Raw genomic sequence first — 12,660 nt, 5'->3', positions numbered from 1 at the left:
CCCTCACAAGTTTTGTAGCCAGGATGCATACAGACAGTCCCTAAGTCTGGCTGATATATCTCTCAAGTCTACTGCTGACTTACTGTGCTTTCTTCTACTATATCCCTTCCATATTTCTCCTCTCTGCTCTTCCACATCCCTGAATCCACATCTAGTGCCAGTAATAAAGCAGTGTCTATTTATAAGCTTTTAAAATTAATTTTAAACTATTAAATATTTATGAGTATGCCACATGGAAAACAAAACAGAACACCTACTGGGGTCTGGTGAAGGAGAGACCAAAAGAAATCCAAATATTATATTTTGTTACTTTGATTACACAACAAAACAACTCTGCTGAGGGAATGTTTCTTTATAGTTAAAAATACAAGACTCTGACTCCTGTCGCTTTTGTCAATCTGACGTCAAGAATCCAGCAACAGTACTTGACTTAAGCGTATGTCAGCTAAGAAAATGAAATGGGATCCAAAATGCAAACTGTTTTTTGTAGTGTTAATTCCTTTTCCTGTCCTCGCATACTGAACTCGCTGCATGGCTAGCACAGTATGACTGTTCCTCAGTTCTTTGCTGTCAGGGACTTTCCAGCTACTTCCCATATTCATAGTGGAATGCTACTGAAGTCTGGGATGTGATAGATGAATTTCAGAGTAATTGTTTTCTTTTTTTGGTCTGTATGCATTTGCATGCTGAAAATGGTATTTTATAGTCTCCTTACAATGGAATGGCCAATTGCTCCCAACTGGAAAATGACTGATTAATGTTACACTTAAATGCCTTGAGAAGATCCCCCTTTTTTTCCCAGCCAATAATGGCAATCATAAAATTTCAATACAATACCTTGCAGAAAAACAAGAACTTGTGGTGGGTGTCAGTGCAGTAGTCTCAATGGACCTTGGTGTTATTCCAGAGCTCTGTAATGCCTACAACAACCTGTTCCTCCCCCTCTCTCCCTCCCTCTCTTCAGGAGAACTGCCTCCTGGGACAAGGCATTTGATGCACTTTCAGGTAGACAGTTAACAACACTGGATGTATACAACAGAATGTGCTAATTTTTTCTTTGCTACAAAGTCCATGAATGTAAGCAGAAAGCTCATGCTTAAGCTAATACCTAACACATATCTGTATGATAACAGAAATGTACACACCATTTTTCATTAGCCTCTTCTCTCTTTCCTATTTTCCCTTCTGTAGACTATATAAAAATAAAATTGCTTTTCAAAGGAGTTTAACTCTTTTTTTTTACAAGATTGTCATATAATTAGAGATATAATAAAATAGGACTTTAAGACCTATAAGAAAGAGGAGTGGGGCTGTGGCAGAGGTTGGGGGATGACTAGATCGCAGCTGGATGTCAAAAAAGACAAAATGTTTCCGTGAAAAAAAGAGGCTCTATTACGACATGGGAACTAATGTAAGTGTCAATCCATTAAGATTTAGCATTCGAGGTCCTATTTTTTTCTTTTAGGCATGGGAAAATGAATTGCAAATACATTAACAATTGATCCATAAACCATTACTGAGTGCCTTGAAAAGGCACGTGAACAGGATTAGTATCTCCTGAAAGCCACTGCCACTCCTGGAGCTCAGTGTTGAGCAAGAGAGGTGCTTTGCTCTTGAAAATCTAACAACCAGTTTTGCAATGTCACCAATTTTTTTCAATCATCCAAATACCACCAATTCAATTAAGCTCATAAACTTCCTACCCATAGTTCTCCAGGATAAGCAGCTCCATTTAAAAGTGAATGTGGACGAGCTTGTGCTGTCCATGTGAAATATTGTTCAATCAACAGCCAAAGTTTTACTTGTCAGTTTTGATATATCCGATAATAGCTGTAGGTTGTTTTGCAATGTCCAATGTTCTGTGAAGATGGGCTTTTCATATTCTTTATTGTTTTTTTCTGACAAAATGTTGCCTGGACTTTTGCAGTTTTGTGAAATGAAACAACAGTAAAAACAATATATAATTTAACCCTCATAGACCTAGCTGGACTGCAGATAAGCATCTTTCCCAGGCTTATGGCTAGTTTTGGCCAGGATATAATGAGTTCCTGTTCATTGATCCCTTATAAGCATCCCCAATGATTGAACATAACCCCATGCACAGCAGGCAGTCATTCATTTGTGCCCCTTTTCAACTCCATTTTAATCAGCATTTGACACTGTTGAAAATCAAATCCATAATTAAGCTTCAGAGACAGTCAGAGTTTTGGCAAATAATGCCAAAAAAGCAAAATCTGGAGATATTTTTGTAGTCAAGCATCTATATAAATTCTGCATTATATACTCTTGGTGCCCAATGATTTATTCACACTTAATGGCTCTTTGTTTCTTTTTTTCTCATTTTCTCTGCTGAGGTTATTACCCTGCATTATTAACACACTCATGTGTGACTCTTTATTTATTTTTTACTAGTGGGAATACACTTTTTTTAGAAACAGCTGTTTATTGTATATATAGGTTTAAAGTAAAGGTACACAAACACACTCACAAATCAACTTAATAAGCACCCTGATAAATAGCACGGCTGCTTAATTGGGACAATTGCTAGGGAACAGATTCAATGACCCCGATCAGTGAATTAATGGCACACCTAGTTGTGAAAAGTCCATTTAAATGATATGCTTGGTGTTGTCTGCTGCCTAGTCACAGTAGTTAACAGGTGTGAATTGGTGTTCATAGCATAAATTTCCTGCTGCTTGACCCTTTGTTCACTTCAGGTTGCTTCTCTACTCTTTCATAGTTGCTAAGTGAATGAAAATTACTGGATTTATCTTAAATTTATCAGACTATATTAACGCCTTTATAACAGCCAATTTTAAAAGTAAGATTATTTAGAGAGAACGGTCTCTGTGGGAGCCTTTCTAATTATTTACTGGGTAGGCAAAATGAAACCCATTTTCCATGCCATATTCGGCCACATGCTTTTAAAGTAAGTAAGTTGCAGAGTCACTAATAAACTGCATTTTAGACAGAACCTCGACTTTTTTATCTAGTGTCTTGGGGAATGCACTGTTTCTGTGAACTTTGCTGATTCCCTGATTAAGGGCCCTGTAGGGACAGCTAAATAATGTAACATCTAAACTATCTGGTGCCTCTCCCCAGAAGTGGACATCTCTCACTCCCGAGTTCCACAAAGAGCGGTGGGGCTGCACGTCCCACAGGCCAGTGTGCTGATTTGTCTGCTCAGTGTTGGGTTTCTGAGTGTGGTAAAGATCAGTCTGCAAAGTTGATACAGCTGGATTTAAAAACAACACAGATGAAACTATTTTTCCCCCACATCTGCTGATATCTGGAGGTTGTTAGATAAGTATTGGGTTCTTCTGTTTTATATTTCCTTTCTCATCCTTAGGAAGTTTATCTCTTATGGAAACAATGCAAAGGAATAGAAACATAATACATTGACTGAAGTAAATAAACACGTCCTTTTCTCTTCTCTTCCTCAGTGAATCTGTCACCTTAAGTTTCACTGTGTCTCTAATGGGAGTTTGTCAGCTAAATAAAACTATTCAGCTGCTTTCTCTAAGTTGCCATCAAGCAAATCTGACCAGATATGAAAAAGCTACCTTGTCATAAAGTTTTATGACTATAGTTGAAAGATTTATAGATGCAATCATATTAAAAACCTTCTTTTGTCAAAGGAGAAGATGAAATGAGCAAAATAATCTATATGAAGTTGATAACTGGTCTCTGAAGTGCTCGAATACAGGATGGATGCTAGTGAAAACCTTGTTATGTAGTGTCATATGTTTCAACACACCACAAAACTACAAATGTACTTATACATCACAAGTGTTTGATGTGCAAGGAAAGAGAAGGAATACATGATCTATAGCTGCTATATGACGTTCAGCAGGCAGTTCAACACTTCACTGGCTCAGCTGATAGCCCTGGTAGAGTATGTCAAAGCTAAAGATCCATCTCCCGTGCCAGCCATCCAGAGTACGTTACAACTTCAAGGCAAACTCAAGATACTAAAACTGTCAGTGCAGTGGTAAGGGAGATGGAATAAGTGGGTGGGACTGCATAAAAAAAGGGCTTTCACTCAATCCCTATTGCTTTCTCACTTCCAGTCTTTTCTGAGGCCACTGAATCAACTTGCATTGCCAATAAGTAACCAAACTGAGAGAGAGCAATACCTTTTCTGCCTTCATTTCAAAGAAACTGATGGCTCTTTTAGAAAATAACACAGAAAGTTTTAAAAATGTAATTTTGTTTGGGAATCTTTTAAAATCAAAGGCCTCCTGGACAACAGTTAACAGCAATGTTAGTAAAATGGCAGTGTGTGGCACCACAGGCTCTGGGGCAGTAAAAGAAGCCATATACCACAGGAGGTATAGAAGAGAATTGTTAACACAGAGCTAGTTTCAAAGTCCAGCTTCACTCTTGATGGTAACAGATAACTAAACACAACTGTAGCAATAGCTTCACCAAGGAAGGGTAAACATCCTATTTGGACAGTTGGCTGTGCAAGTGTAGGCACAGCTATAGGTATCCCTTAATAGGAAGAAAGTGAGGGAATAGATAACAGGATGCTCTCTTTTACTGGTTTTTTTTCTGTTACTTTTTTACTGTACATGTTCCTCTATGTCAACTCTTAGACTGTACATTACCTGAAATATTAAGCGGAGCTGTTTCAGCCTACTGCCCTTATCTAGGAGAGGTTTAGCAGATGACAGTTGTTAATTTCTTTTCATATATCTGCTTTTCTCCCTTTGTTTCAGAGCCTCATTTCCAAGCAAGAACAACTTCAAATGGCTAAAGACAAGCTTTAATTGAAAACTTGAACACATGCTGAATGTGTCACAGTGCTTGGACAGTCACTGTACACAAACATTTATATTCAATGAAAGGAAAGTCCCACTAACCAAACCCAGCTTGATTGGAATCTGAGACTGCCAAGCAGTATTTGTCAGGCATAACTACAGTACAGAGGCAGTAATACACTGTTTTCAGCCAGATGGATGTAGGGAGGTCAACAAGAGACCTAAGGTCTGCCTGGCTGGAGGTATTGCAAGTGCTATAGAAAAAAAATTTGAAAAACATTCTAGTCTGGACAATGGAAAGTATCTAGTAATTGTTCTTCTCATAGATATTCAGTCAATAACAGGTAAAATAGTTTAAAACTATTTTTTTCATTTCAAACTCTTTATCAGTTCAGTATAGATTAATAGCCACAGAAATCACATAAAACCATGACAGCAGTCAGGATGTACACAACAGTGTAAAGCATTAATTAAAACTAAATACACATGCTGTATGAGGGCATCAGATTATTTATAGATTTTTTAACTCTCACCTTTCAGAGGATGTAATCCTTACACAAGTGTCTTTTTTATTGTTTGCTTAGAAATATAAGCCATTTTCTAAAGTTTTAAAGAAAAATCTTAAATTGATATTTAGTGAGAAATAATGTGACTGACATGTGAAGATACCTTGCATAGTGTGGCAGATATCTTGTTAAATTATCCGTGGTATTGGGAACTTGCAGGTCGTTGACTATCCCAATTTAATTTGGCTAGTGCAGGACATTTCTAATAATTAATACTGTAATAACACTTAATGATCTGCACTCATGCAATCTGAAAAACCAGCTAATGGTGCAGTTTTTAGTGACTGCACAAACAGCAAGTTTTAAATTTGTCAAATGCTGCTATTTCAGCATCACACAGTCATGCAGAAGACCCTGCCTGTGGGGCTGTCACTGATCCAGACACTAGAGACTTGGCCATGATGTAGCAAGAAGTGATGGACTTGGTCTCAAGGGGGATGTTCCTTTGGAATTAAAAGAGGGAGCACTACTTTCATGGGGAACCACTAAAACTCCCCATTTCCCTTTTGTTCCAGGGCTGTTGACAGAAGGGATAAGAAGAAAGTGGAAAATGGGAGATCAGAATAAAAAAGAACAAATCTGTTCACTTACCTCATTATAGTGACTTGTTAATTTTAGGACTAACTTCTCTTGAATTTCTTGATCACAGGCTCTACCTGAAATGGTCTGGTTGACATAAAGGCAGGCTTTATTCTGTAGTCAGTGAAATAAGGCCATCAGCACCGGTTTGTATACTGCAAGGTAGTAGAGTTTAATCCTCTGAAAGAATAGATGGACATTGTCTCTTACACCTATTTAAAAGATTTTGTCATGGTGAAGGACTTAGGAAAAATTCCTTTTGGTCTATAATGGAGATAACTTTTGGAATGAACAATTAAAAGAAAGTCAACAAATTTCCTTTTTCACCCACAGCCCCATCCTGTGCTTGAGAACGAACACAAGTTAACTCCTTGGTGCTATAAATTCCAAGTACATTTATCCATTAAATAGAGTTTGGCATTCTTTAAAACAGCAGAATTTCACTGAAGACTCCAGTCCAAATGAGATAATACTAAGTTCTACTTTGCCAGCCCACACTTCAGGATTATGGAGGTGCTTTTCATTAGACTGTGGCCCTTGGTTTAGAAAGTGGTTTTATTGACAAACAATGATTCAAATAAAGTGAGAAGGTAAACATTGCACCTTCTTCGCACTAGCTCAAGAAGCAAAATGGTTAACTACCCAGTAAAAGAGTGAGAGTAGGGAAATCTCTAATTCTGACTGAAAGACAGATCTCATGTGAGCTTATGGAGGAATCTACATGAACAGGAAAGTGAAACAGCTTAGACTTTGAGGGAATGAAAAGAAGTTTATCCTCTTCTCTTAGTTTAAGTAAAAATCATGGACTTCCCAGTTAAGTCAGGACCACACGAAGACTGATAAAAAAAGCAAGCTTTATTTTGTATGTTTCAGGATTGTCTTTATCCTTGGACTTTTAAAATTAATATTTTTTATCTTGCATTTATTTTTTCCTGTGCTTAGCACTGTGAGCCAGCAATCAAGAAAACCAGATGAAACTGCTTGAGCAATCCAAACAAAGAAGATGGGCATTTGTGCTTTCTCTTCACAGTCTTTTGATACGTATAAATCAACAAAGTCCAGTCCTATAGCTAATTTGCTGGTACACGGACTCCGATGGAGGAAGAACTAAAGTCAAAGAACACAACAGTTTTAAGAAGAGAACATGAATGTGCAGAGAAGTTTCATGCCTCTCTTCTCCTGAGGGCATTTACTCTTTGCTCTTTCAGTTAGGTTTTTAATGTCAGAATTATACTAGGTTGATATTTTAGTGAGGTGGATACATGGCTTTTATCTCCAGCTGTAAAAGAAAATGTCCGTTCCTCTCAGAAGGTGACTCGCTCACTTTAGGCTATGGTTAGTTCAGTTTATCTGGGGCTAGGGACTGCTGCAATCACAGACATGCTCCTCACATGTAACATCAAGGCTTCATCCTTAAAGACGACTGAACTGTGAGAACTCAGAAGTGAAGGGCTGCTAGCCAAAATGAAGCTCATGTGATCATTTTCAGAACTGTTAAAAAAACATTGTTCTTGTCTGGGAGTGAAGTCCTGGCTTTAATAATTTCAAGAAAAAAATTCCCATTGTTTTTAGTGGGTATAGTCTCATCCTAGATATGTTTCATGAATATACCTTATATTTTAATGTAGAGTTTATTACTGGTTTTAGTCTAAAATTCAGTTCTTGTTTCTGGTTCACCCAGAAATCATCAGCATTTAATAATCTATACAGGACTGAGTGGCATGCAAATAAGATTTAAGTAGCCCCACAAATCTGTTAAAAAAGGCACATAACTCATCCGTTTTATGAGTTATTAGTTGCCATAGCAGATTAAACTAGCAACGCACAGGATTTTTATTCCGGTTTGTCTGTCTTTTTATCTCATTACAATATCCTATTGCAATGGGATATCAGAGGATGCACAAGGCCAATGAAAAATAAAATCATAGAAACAAACACGTCCTTAAAGTTCATGCAGGCCCTAAAATATGAAGGTATTTGACCCTTCCATGTTTATTGAAAGATATCAGTCAAAGAAATAAGCAAAAGAGAAATACAATATTTGTAAAACTTTCATTTGTAAATTTGATGTATGCAAATTCATACATTAGCATGTGGTTTCACACATTGTTAACAAAGATGACTGACTCTAGAAAGCTAATTTAGCCATTTATTTCAACTCTCTAGTGATAAGACTATTCCAATCACAACTTGTGTCTGGAATAACTGGATTATCTACAATAACAAATACATTGCATTCCTGTTTTCCCATATTTATTTTACCCAGTTTTCTGTCCTGTTACTTCCCTTCCCTTCCCTTCCCTTCCCTTCCCTTCCCTTCCCTTCCCTTCCCTTCCCTTCCCTTCCCTTCCCTTCCCTTCCCTTCCCTTCCCTTCCCTTCCCTTCCCTTCCCTTCCCTTCCCTTCCCTTCCCTTCCCTTCCCTTCCCTTCCCTTCCCTTCCCTTCCCTTCCCTTCCCTTCCCTTCCCTTCCCTTCCCTTCCCTTCCCTTCCCTTCCCTTCCCTTCCCTTCCCTTCCCTTCCCTTCCCTTCCCTTCCCTTCCCTTCCCTTCCCTTCCCTTCTTCTTTTTGCTTGTCTAAGGTTATACATTTATTTCATTTGTAAATGTAACATTACTCTCACATACATGGCTGAAGCCGCAATGGCTAACCAGATGCTGGCCATTTCACCTCACAAAGAAAATGACTTTTTGTTGCCAAGACATCTATCCTCTCTGAGACAAAACACGAATCAGCAGGTCACCAGAGTATCCTTAAAACCCCAAAGAGTAAATGACTGGGAGAAAGCATGAAGCTGTCATTGGTGTAAACCATTTTTTGTTAAAAGGTTTTTAAACATTCATTTCCCAATTTAAAAAAAAAAAATATTGATTCTAATCCATTTTGACCAACAGCCTGTGTAGTAGATGAACTCTCTTGCACCATTTTGTTAATTAACAAGATATAATTTGTCAGAAAAAATCACTGAAAATTAATTTATTTTTTAAAACTTGGGGAAATAAACGGAAGTTCCAGTCTGCAGTAGAACACTGTGGAGAATTAATGCGACTGCAAAATTTAACCAGTCTCTTTCTGAGACTTTCTGACCCTGACTCTTTGAAAGCTGTAGTCATACTTGCAAATGATGTATGCTTTATTTCCCACTATGCTGAACTTGAAGAATGCATTAGCTGAGTTTAATATTAATCTCAAAAAATATCTGCAGACAAGTAACCCTCTGCCAAGAAATATTTTTAATGAAACTCAATAGCATTTTCAGGTACTCAAAACTGTCAGTAGAAAAGAAAATGAAAACTATCAAAATTTGTCTTCTGTATGGAATAAATAACATTCCACAGCAGAGACTGTGAGCATCTCCTCAACAACATATATGAGGAAACAGTGTTGTGTTTTATTAAAACACACTCTGTGTTGTATTCAATGAAGTGCTGAATTGAGTTTCAAATATTTGAGGCCCATTCGAAAACATATGGACAGTACTTTTTTAACTCAGACACCTGGTTTATGTTACAGTCTAGAAGTCCTCTTAACTACAAGTGTTCAACCTGTTTTAGGATATGGCACATGACCTGTGCCACGTGCTCTTCAGCATTCTTTTGGAAATTTTATGTGACCATTCTTCCTAACAGAGAGGGCTGCTTTTAAAATATGTTTTAAATTGACTGAACACCTTTAATCTTCTGTTTCAAATTCTATAACTTTCCAGAAAGACATGCTACTGTCATCTGTGTCACTTTACTTAACTGGCTTCCTTATGGTGCTAATGCATTTACAGTTTGTTATCACAGTCTTACTTTTTCTGTAACAATCATTGAAATATCTCAGGCATTCAATCCTGGCAAGCCACAGACTATTCCACACTTTGAAATTCATAGATTTAGCAGCATAGTGTCAGATCATTTTTCATAACCCTTGTTTCCTTGTCAGCATGTCATAGCCAGTAAAGAGCTGCTAGATTAGTACAAATATATAAATCTTTTCTCAGCTTCACCTCACTGCTGTTTAATACTACTTTACTACACCACTGTGCTTACTAGCTTAAAATACCTTCTGTTTGGAGAAACGCATATTTATTATTATTATTGGGGAGTTTTTGTGCAATTTCCCTGAGCACAGGCTGACAGCTGCATAGCACTTTGTCATTTATCATTGTACACAAGATCTGTCAACTTGGGAAACAATTTCAATAAAAAAATTCTGCATGAAATTACTTTGTGGGATTAAAAAAAAACCAGTTCTGGCTTTTGTATGTGCAATTCCGTGTCTCTATTTATTTATTTATTTTTGTCTACTTTTTTCTTCTTTTTTAATTTTGGCTGTGAAAGGTACTTAATGTACCAAAAACAATTTGTACAAGCATTATTTCACCAATTGAAAGTGTGTACGCCTTGCTGAGGTCTCCCTTATCTAACTGTTGCTAATACATTTTCATGCTGTGCTCTTATGGCTTCATTTTACAGTTGACGAGATCACCCACTCCATGCTGTGTTGGAAATGGGACCCTCGTCACTCTAGTCCACAGAGTGTACTTAACATGTGAACAACAAACAACAAAAAGTTACTGCTTTAGAACATTTTCATCCCTTTATCCCTTTGTTGTAAACTTAGCCTTGCTTTTATGTCTCGCTTTAATAAACCAAAGCATAACAGCTATGTAAATCAGAAATCCCGTACCTATCAAAAAGAGGGAGGATTTACTAACCTGTAGGTTCTGTTGAGTTAACCTCAGAATACGTCAATAACACTCTTCAGATTCTTCTAAAATCTACAGCAGTCCTCCTCTGCTGACCTCATCCTCCTCAAAGCTTACAGTGGAAGAAATAATATTTCCTTTCCATGACACAGCATTTTTCTCCACTTTTGTTTAATTTCTTGTACATCATGCCCTGTAACAAGATCAGCATCTAAGGCCTGCAGTTAGTAAAACCAGCTGGGGCAATAATTGCTGTGAAATTATGTTCTGGACAGCTGAAAAGGAGGGATCAGTATTACAGTCTCTTGTTTTCCACCCTGTCAGTTTTTTCTCCAGCTATGGATTTGTTGTCATCAGTGCCTGATGATTCTACTGACACCCCTGTCAGAAAATGAATTTTTCACTCCCCACTTGATTGAGTCCATTCATAGCATGTAACTCTGTCAAAAAGTGCCACTCTCAAGCTCGCTCACTCATGTGTCAGTGCTGGACAGACAGACAGACACATAAACCCATGAAATATTCAGGAGGCATATTTCCCCCTTATTTTCTAGTTCTTTATTGTCCTTGCAAAATGCTATGTATTCTTCTTCAAGTTCGCTTTAAATCACTTGATTTCAAAAATCTTTGTTTTGGAGGAGGGAGATTTGCAGATTCTGTACTTCATGCATGAATTAAAGCACAGATGTTAAGTTTTGGCAGATTTCTTGGTGAAATTAATATTTGAATGTATGCCATTAATGCCACTCAGTTTCATATACTACTACTAATAAAAAGATGCTCCAGAGCCTTTCATAGGAGACTAGTTTGTGTTAAAGCGACAGATGGCTTCAAAACTTGGTCCATGGAAATGACTCAGTAATGGTGTAAAAAATAATAATTGGGGGATCTTCTAGAGCCTGGATTATTCAGCTTAAATGATTGCATATTGCTCTCTGAGAGTCAGTGTTCACAGAGAGAGTTCTTGTTTCTGAGGAAACAGTCAGCCCTCAGTAGCTGTCACTGAATACTGCATTAAAATGCACAAAACTGCCTACAGGCAACCTACTTCCAAGATGCAGAATCACAAACTTTTTCAAGTGTGAGAAGAATGTGCTTGCATACAACAATGAATGGCATCACAAGACTTCATCTCTGTAGCAGGCACAAGCATTTTAGAAATCACTTCATCATACATGGAATAAAATAGAGTAAGACAGTTAAAAACATACACAAAATAGTTTGTGGCAGCACAGGGACTGCTATGTATTGTTATTAACATGCTGATAAAAATTAAGGGCTATTGGAAGAAAAAGGCTATCAACAAGATGAACAGAAAAACTGTCATTAACCTGAGACTATTTATGTGAAACCAGAAACAATGTTCTCAGGGTCTGTTCTTATCCACACTTACACTGGTGCCAATAAGATATGGCTCAGTTGAAGTTAATGAAGTTATACATACAGGTGATAAAAGCTATTATACAAAAGCTATCATATTGATAAAAAGAAGAGCACACATAAGCTGCCCAGTAAATTCCAGCCTCAGTCAACATGACTTTGCATTTTACACCAGTGAAGGCAAATTTTACAATTAATATATTTTCCACTAAATGATCTTATCACCAGCTGTAAGCAGGCTAGTATGGGTAACCAAATATAAAATCAGCAGATGCTGTCCTCAGAAAGTTGTTGGGCTTTTTCATATGATTTGATGTTTTCCACAGTATTTGCCTTTTAAAAGTGCAAGAAAAGTTGAGACAGTGTAGAGGATGACAATACAAAAAAGCGATTTCAACTGACTTTAGATTTATCAGCAATAACAAAGGGTTTTCAAATGTATTCCTGTCATTCATTTTAATATAACTATCCTGACATGGGTATAATTCTCCAGTACCTGATCATTTATTGGAACAACATCTTTTAGAAGAAGTTATGGTCATTTTGGTTTAAAAATAATTATTTCGAAGAATCTGTTAATTGATTTTTTAATAGTAAAGTCTTCTATCGTGAAGAAAATGGCAAGTTTATTGTTTTTCTTTTTGCTTTAATCTCTGAGTTTTGGTTCCAGCAGGCAATTTT

Source organism: Nipponia nippon, unplaced genomic scaffold (genome assembly GCF_047370975.1).
Source record: "Nipponia nippon isolate SJK-2023a ecotype South Korea unplaced genomic scaffold, ASM4737097v1 scaffold_1, whole genome shotgun sequence".
Classification (NCBI taxonomy): domain Eukaryota; kingdom Metazoa; phylum Chordata; class Aves; order Pelecaniformes; family Threskiornithidae; genus Nipponia; species Nipponia nippon.
The sequence above is the reverse complement of the archived record's forward strand: the minus strand, read 5'-3'. Positions refer to the sequence as shown.